The sequence below is a fragment of the Chrysochloris asiatica genome, unplaced genomic scaffold (genome assembly GCF_000296735.1).
Source record: "Chrysochloris asiatica unplaced genomic scaffold, ChrAsi1.0 scaffold00037, whole genome shotgun sequence".
Classification (NCBI taxonomy): domain Eukaryota; kingdom Metazoa; phylum Chordata; class Mammalia; order Afrosoricida; family Chrysochloridae; genus Chrysochloris; species Chrysochloris asiatica.
Window position 1 is genome coordinate 5,339,619 of NW_006408555.1, and position 6,595 is coordinate 5,346,213.

Sequence of the window (6,595 nt, forward strand, 5' to 3'; positions counted from 1 at the left end):
CCCCCCCCCGTAGATGATGTCCTTGTCATCTGCCCAACTCTTCGTTGTGTCCTGTGTCTTTCACCCCCTGGATGCAGCGCATGTTGGCCGGAGGGCAAACTCGTTCCTACTGGAGGGTGTGACTTTGGAGCTGAGGCCGGAGGGAGGGGCAGAGACACAGATTTAACCCACGGGAGCGCAAGGCTTCACTAGAGTAGACGCTCTATGAGTCCTCCAGTGGGTGTCTGCTCACTGCTGTGACCTCAGTCAACTCTGACTCACTTGTGGCAACCTTAGGTCGGTCTGTCCGTCCGTCCTTCCAACAGAAGTCCATTGCCAGCCCATCATGAAAGCTACGGTGCCAATCCATCTCACCTAGGGCCTCCCTCAGCCTCACTGGCCCCCTGCTCCCCCAAGCATGATCCCATAGTGGGACAGTCTTCTCTTGTGATCCATATGGGTTTCATTGGCTCATGTTCAGGAGGAGATCAGCAAGCCTTTCCCCTACTCTGTCTCACTCTGGATGTTACCTCGTTAAGTGCTGTCCAGTTGGTTCCATCTTATTTTCTTGTTGCTGTCAGGTGCCATTGAGTTGGTAGCGACTCATAGTGACCCAATGCACAAAATGAAACACTGCCCAGTCCTGCGTCAACCTCACAATCTTTGCTGTGTTTGAGCCCTTTGATGCTACCACTGTGCCAGTCCATCTCGTTGGGGGTCTTCCTCTTTTTCTCCCATCCTCCACTTTACCAAACATGCTATCCTTCTCCAGAACTGGTCCCTCCTAATATGTCTGAAGTATGAGTAGACAAAGTCCAAGGAGCACTCTGGCTGGACTCCTTCCAACACAAATTGGTTGATTCTTTTGGCAGTCCATGGTACCTTTAATATTCTCCCCCAACACCATAACTCAAATGCATCAATTCTACGGTCTTTCTTATTCACTGTCCAATTTTCACATGCATGTGAGATTGTAGAATAACCATGGCTTGGGTCAGGCACACCTTGGTCCTCAAAGTGACATCTTTACTCTTCAGCACTTTAAAGAGGTCTTGTGCAGCAGATTTGCCTAATGCAATACGTCATCTGATTCCTTGACTGCTGCTTCCGTGAGTGTTGATGGCTGATCCGAGCAAAGTGAAGTCTTTGACAACTTCAATCTTTCCTCCAAATATAGAGATATTGTTTACTGGTCCAGTGGTGAGGATTTTTGTTTTCTTTGCATTGAGGTGCAGCTCATAGTGAAGGCTGTGATCTTTGATTTTCATCAGTTTTAAGACCTCTTGGCTTTCAGCAAGCAGGGTGGTATCTGCATACCTCAGGTTGTTAATGAATCTTCCTCCAACCATGATGCTACGTTTTTCTTCATATAACCTAGCTTCTCAAATTATTTGCTCAGCATACAGATTGAATAAGTATGGAGAAAGAATACAACCCTAGCACACACCTTTCCTAATTTTAAGCTATTCGGTTTTACCTTTTTATGTTTCAACAACAGCCTCTTGGTCTATGTACAGGTTCCTCGTGAGCACAATTAATGTTCTGGAATACGCCTTTTCTGCAATGTTGTCCATAGCTCGTCATGATCCACATAATCTAAAGCTTTTGCATAATCAATGAAGCACAGGTAAACCTCTTTCTGGTACTCTCTGCTTTCAGCCAAGATCTCTCTGACGTCAGCATTGATATCCCTTGTTCCATGTCCTCTTCTGAATCAGGCATGAACCTCTCTGAAAGTTCTCTGTCAATGTATGATTGCAGTTGGTTTTGAATTATCTTTAACAAAATTTTACTTGCAAGTGATATTAATGAATTCAATTGTCCTATGATTTCCACATTCTGTTGGGTCACCTCTCTTTGGAATGGTTATAAAGATGGATTGCTTCCAGTCACTTGGCCAGGTTTTCCACATTTCTTGGTATAGATAAGTGAGCGCTTCAAGTGCTTCATCAGTTTGTTGAAAGATTTCAGTTTGTATTCCATCAATTCCCAACACCTTGTTCTTTGCCAGTGCCTTCAGTGCACCTTGGTCTTCTTCCTTTAGTATCATTGGTTCTTAATCAAATATTACCTCTTGAAATGGTTGACCATCAACCATTTGTTTTTGGTACAGTGACTCTGTGTATTCCTTCCATCTTTTTTTTTTTTTTTTAAATGTTTTATTGTGAATTATGTGGTAGTTTACATGGGATAGTGTACACAGCCCCTCTTCCTCTCTGGTTCTAGAGTTCCCAGCCTCTCCATCTCTCCTCGTCATCATCTCTGCCTCCATCTCTGGCATCACTGTTTCTCTGGGTAGGGTCCCACACTCCGTTCTTCTCCCTTGATGGTCCCAGGGACCTCCACTCCTAGACTGCAAAGTCAACCACTCCCATCCTTTTGCTACAAAATATCTACCTTTACATTTCCAACCCTCACAATCAGTCCTGATAACAATTATTCATCATTGTACCACAAGGGACCTATCCCCATCTCCTTTCATTAGTCCCTCCCAGACTAGTATCCCAGATTGGGTACTACTCAGTGGAGATTCTACCTTCCTCCACGCCCTCTGGATCTAGGCTCCTTCTTGAAAGCTTGTAAGCCAGTCACTTCTTGCCTTTGTATTTCCCTCCCCCCCCCATTTTGGGTAGCCAATGTCCAAGTTGCCCATCTACTCTGTGTATGGAGGGATGGGTATGATCCTCGCTGTAAAGATTTCCCTCTTTTGAGCTACTGTATCCATAGGTGTAGGTCAAGTTCATCAAATTGTATCAGATTAATTACTCTTTTTTTCCTCCTCGTTGAGCTCTGATCACCCAGCTATTGAAGCCAGGTCAAGTGGGTATTATCTTCAAGTGTGGGCGTTCTTGTGCATATGCCCTCTCTTCTTACCAGCTGGATGCTTCATTCTCCACTCTAGTCCTCTGTGGCTATGTCACTGACTCTGGGCCCAGGAGTCTCCAGATCTTGCAAAACTGCTGGCCAACCAGGTCTCCACCTGGGTTCACAGTAGTGTATTGAATGTGGTTGAACTTAGCTCACAGCTTCATTGCTGTTTTAACCCTTACTTCCCCTTATTGGTGACCAACGTGATCACCAGTGAGAGCACGTGTCTGCTCGTGTGTGCCCATTGAGTTTCAGTCTTGGAAGGGGGTTTGCCCTGAGGGAACCTGACCACTTGCCTTGATGTCTCCTGGCAAGCATCTTGCTTGTTCTTGTAGTAGTCAGTCAGACTGCCATTATTGTTTTGTATTTTTGCTGTTGGTCTTTCCTTCAGTAAGGATCTTCTGTTCTTCTGGCCACTCCAGGCTGCTCTGCTTGTCCTTTCCAGTGGGAATTTCCCTCCTCTGAAGATTCTGGATGCGGTTCAGGATTCCCCCTATGGTCTTATGTAATGCAAAGGCTCCGCAGGAAAGCTCCTTCACTGGGCATGTTGTAGCCCCATTTTAGATAATCTAATCAGTTATAGGCAGAAGATGGCCTTTCAAACTTTCTATGGTGATATTTCTAGCTATTCCTTTCTCTCCCCCTCCAGTGTCTTATTTTATAATGGTATGCCAGGAAAACCAAGATTCAAAAGACAGCCAAGCATCTTAACATCATTCCTCCCCTTTTTGCCCATTCCAGCCATGTCTCAATCCCTGTATCCCAGAGTCCTCTTGTTCCAAGGTTGTGCCTACATCATTCTTTACCTCTGTCCCACTTAGCCCATGCAAACCTGCCTGATTATTTTCCCATCTGCCATGTTCTTCCATTCCCGTCCCCCTTGTTTATTGCTCCCCCTCCCCAGCCCCCAAACTGTCCTGTATCTATCCCTACCCTGTGTTCCACCTTCCGCTCCCTCCCCACATCCTGGTAACCAGCAAAGAATCCTCCCCGTCCCCTTTAGTATGGGTTCTTTTTCTTAGTTTTTTACAGTAGTGGTCCTATGCAGTATTTCTCCTTTGGTGACTGACTAATTTCACTTAACATAATGTCCTCAAGGTTCATCCATGTTATGCGGTGGCTTGCAGCTTCCTTGTTGTTCTGCAAGGTAACATAATGTTCTGTTGTGTGTCCATCCTCTTTTGATGCTTTCTGCATCATTCACTATTTTGCCCATAGCATCTTTCAGAACTGCAAGCCGAGGCTTGAATGTTGGAGAAATGCTGAGCGTGTTCCTCTATTTTGGTTTTCTAACTCCAGGTCTTTGCACATTCGTTATAATGTTTGACTTTGTCTTCTCAAGCTACCCTTTGAAATTTTCTATCTAGTTCTTGTACTTCCTCATTTCTTTCATTTGCTTTAGCATGTCTTTGCTGGAGAGCAAGCTCCTGAATCTCTTTTGACATCCATTTTGGTCTTTTCCTTCTTTCTTATCTTCTTAATGACCTTTTGCTTTCTTTCTGTATGATGTTTTTGATGTCATCCCACAACTCTTCTGGTCTTTGGTACTTTATCTGACACTGTTCTGGGTGCTCGTCATCATTTTAATGCTCAGTATGCTGGTGCAATCTGACAGTGTTGGACTGTGATTTCACAAGGATTTCAGTGACTAAGTTTTCAGACGTAGTCTCTCCTTCTTCCTAATCTTTGTTTGGAAGCTCAGCTGAAACCTGTCCACTGTGGGTGAACCTGCTGGTATTTAAAATACCCATGGCATAGCTTCCAGAATCACAGCAACATGGAGCCTAGTACCCATCAAATGGAAGAATGGTTACAGAACCCTTGGTACATACACACAAAGGACTACTATGCAATGCTGAAGAATGGCAGCGACTCTGTGAAGCAAATGGCTGAACCCGGTGGATGTTAGGCTGAGCGAAATGAATCACAAAAGAACAAATATTGTCTAGGAGTCCACTCTTGTGAAAACTCAAGAAAGAGTTATCATGCTAAAAGAAACATTCTTTGATGGTTACCAGGGATGGGAGGGAAGAGAGAGGAATGCACTTGCTACAGGGTAGTTATGTGTTAACTTGGTGATGGGGAAGGCAGTATACCAAGGAGGAGGTTGGCAGAAGAAGGACAAAGGGACGGGTGTAAGAGTTAAAGGGAATGGAAGCAACTGCTGTTTTATACACAATCCTGCAGCAGCTGTGACCTCTGAGTACATACGGATAGAACCACAGACTGACTAGGGATGGCAGGGATTTGGGTATATGAACGCTTGCCAGCATATTTGCACATGGGTATTTTTCTTCAAACATGTCCAAGAATATGGTGGGCATATGGGGAAGAAAATTATGAAAACTTCTTAAACATTACCAAACATCTCGGGGGAGTGAGCTGCTGGGTCCAGGGGGAGTGGACCTCAGGGCCATAGTCTCAGGGCAGACCATGGTCAACTGACAAAGACAATATTCTACATCCTACTGTGTGGGTAGCGGCTGGGATTTTAACCGCACACAAGCAGCCATGTCAGGTGTTGATCCCTCGCTATGTGGAGGGGAACAAGAGTGATGGAGAGATAGCTTGGAATGAGTCCAGTGGACTAACAGAACACGTGCACATCAGTCCCCCTGACTCTGAGACCAGAAGAACTCCATGGTGCCTGGCTACCAGTACCAACTTCTTTGAGAGGGATCACATTAAAAGGTTCCAGATAGAGTGGGAGAAAACACGGAACGAAACTCAAAATCATAAAAAAGAGCAGGCTTACGAGTCAGAAAGAGACTGGAGGAACCCGAGACTATGACCTGCAATCACCATGCAGATCTAGAACTGAACTTGGCCTCTGGTTCAATTTCCAGCCAAGTAGTAGGTAGGTATATTGGGGTGATGATAGTAGTGAGGTATGCATACCGTAGAATGGGTCAGCCATTTTAAGTAAGATCAAGGTGACAGCGTGAATCTAAGGATGACATTCACAAGGGTCGGGGAAAGAAGGTGGAACAACTGAGGTTATGTTGAAGGACTGTAATCATTGCAATGAAATGAGGTAGATGATTTATGGATGTTAAACTGAGCCTTGGCTCTGTAACCCTTCACTCAACTCCCCATAAAAAGTTAAAAAACGTCCTATCTGGAAATCACAATGAAGTGAAATTTAGTTCGCTTCCCACCCTAGTCTTCCAGCAGGAGCCCAAACGGCGAAGCGCTAGACAATTAACCAACAGCATGCGCTCACTGCATGTCTCGGTTCCACGATTTGGCCATTCTCACAATACTTCAGACTTTCTCCTCACGCGGTTGCATACTTTACAGACGATGCTGGAGTGTAAACATCACTTTTTCATGCACTGGGAAACGAAATGTGAGTGAGGAGCTTTAGGGTGATACTTGTTTTGTGGCGGTGGTCTGGCACTGAACCTGCGATATCGCCAAGTCTGCCTGTATTAAAAGCAGGAAGAGGTACTACTCATGAGAACTAACTGCTTTAAAACACGGTTCTTTCGGGAGGAACACACAAGATGGCGGATCGGGTGGACGGACGTATAGCAGAGAGGTCCGCCAACAACAACACAGAACACCCGACCAAGCAGGCTCAGGGGCTGCTCCCAGAACTCTGAACCACATAGAAAGGAATACTTAGAAGGGTGGAAGGCCCACAGCTGGGGGAATTTGTGGCAGAAGCAAGAAATCTATTGCTTTCTAGTCCGGGACGCTCAGCTGCTCCAGGAGCCGCCATCTTGGATGAGACCACGTGGGGGGA

The 6,595-nt window shown here is 45.4% G+C and overlaps 1 protein-coding gene across 1 annotated transcript in view; it reads right to left on the reverse strand.

Annotated features, from left to right (window-relative positions):
- The window catches only part of CDH13 (cadherin 13), a 1,415,213-nt gene that overhangs the window by 22,825 nt on the left and 1,385,793 nt on the right, over positions 1–6,595 (reverse strand). The window lies entirely within an intron of this gene.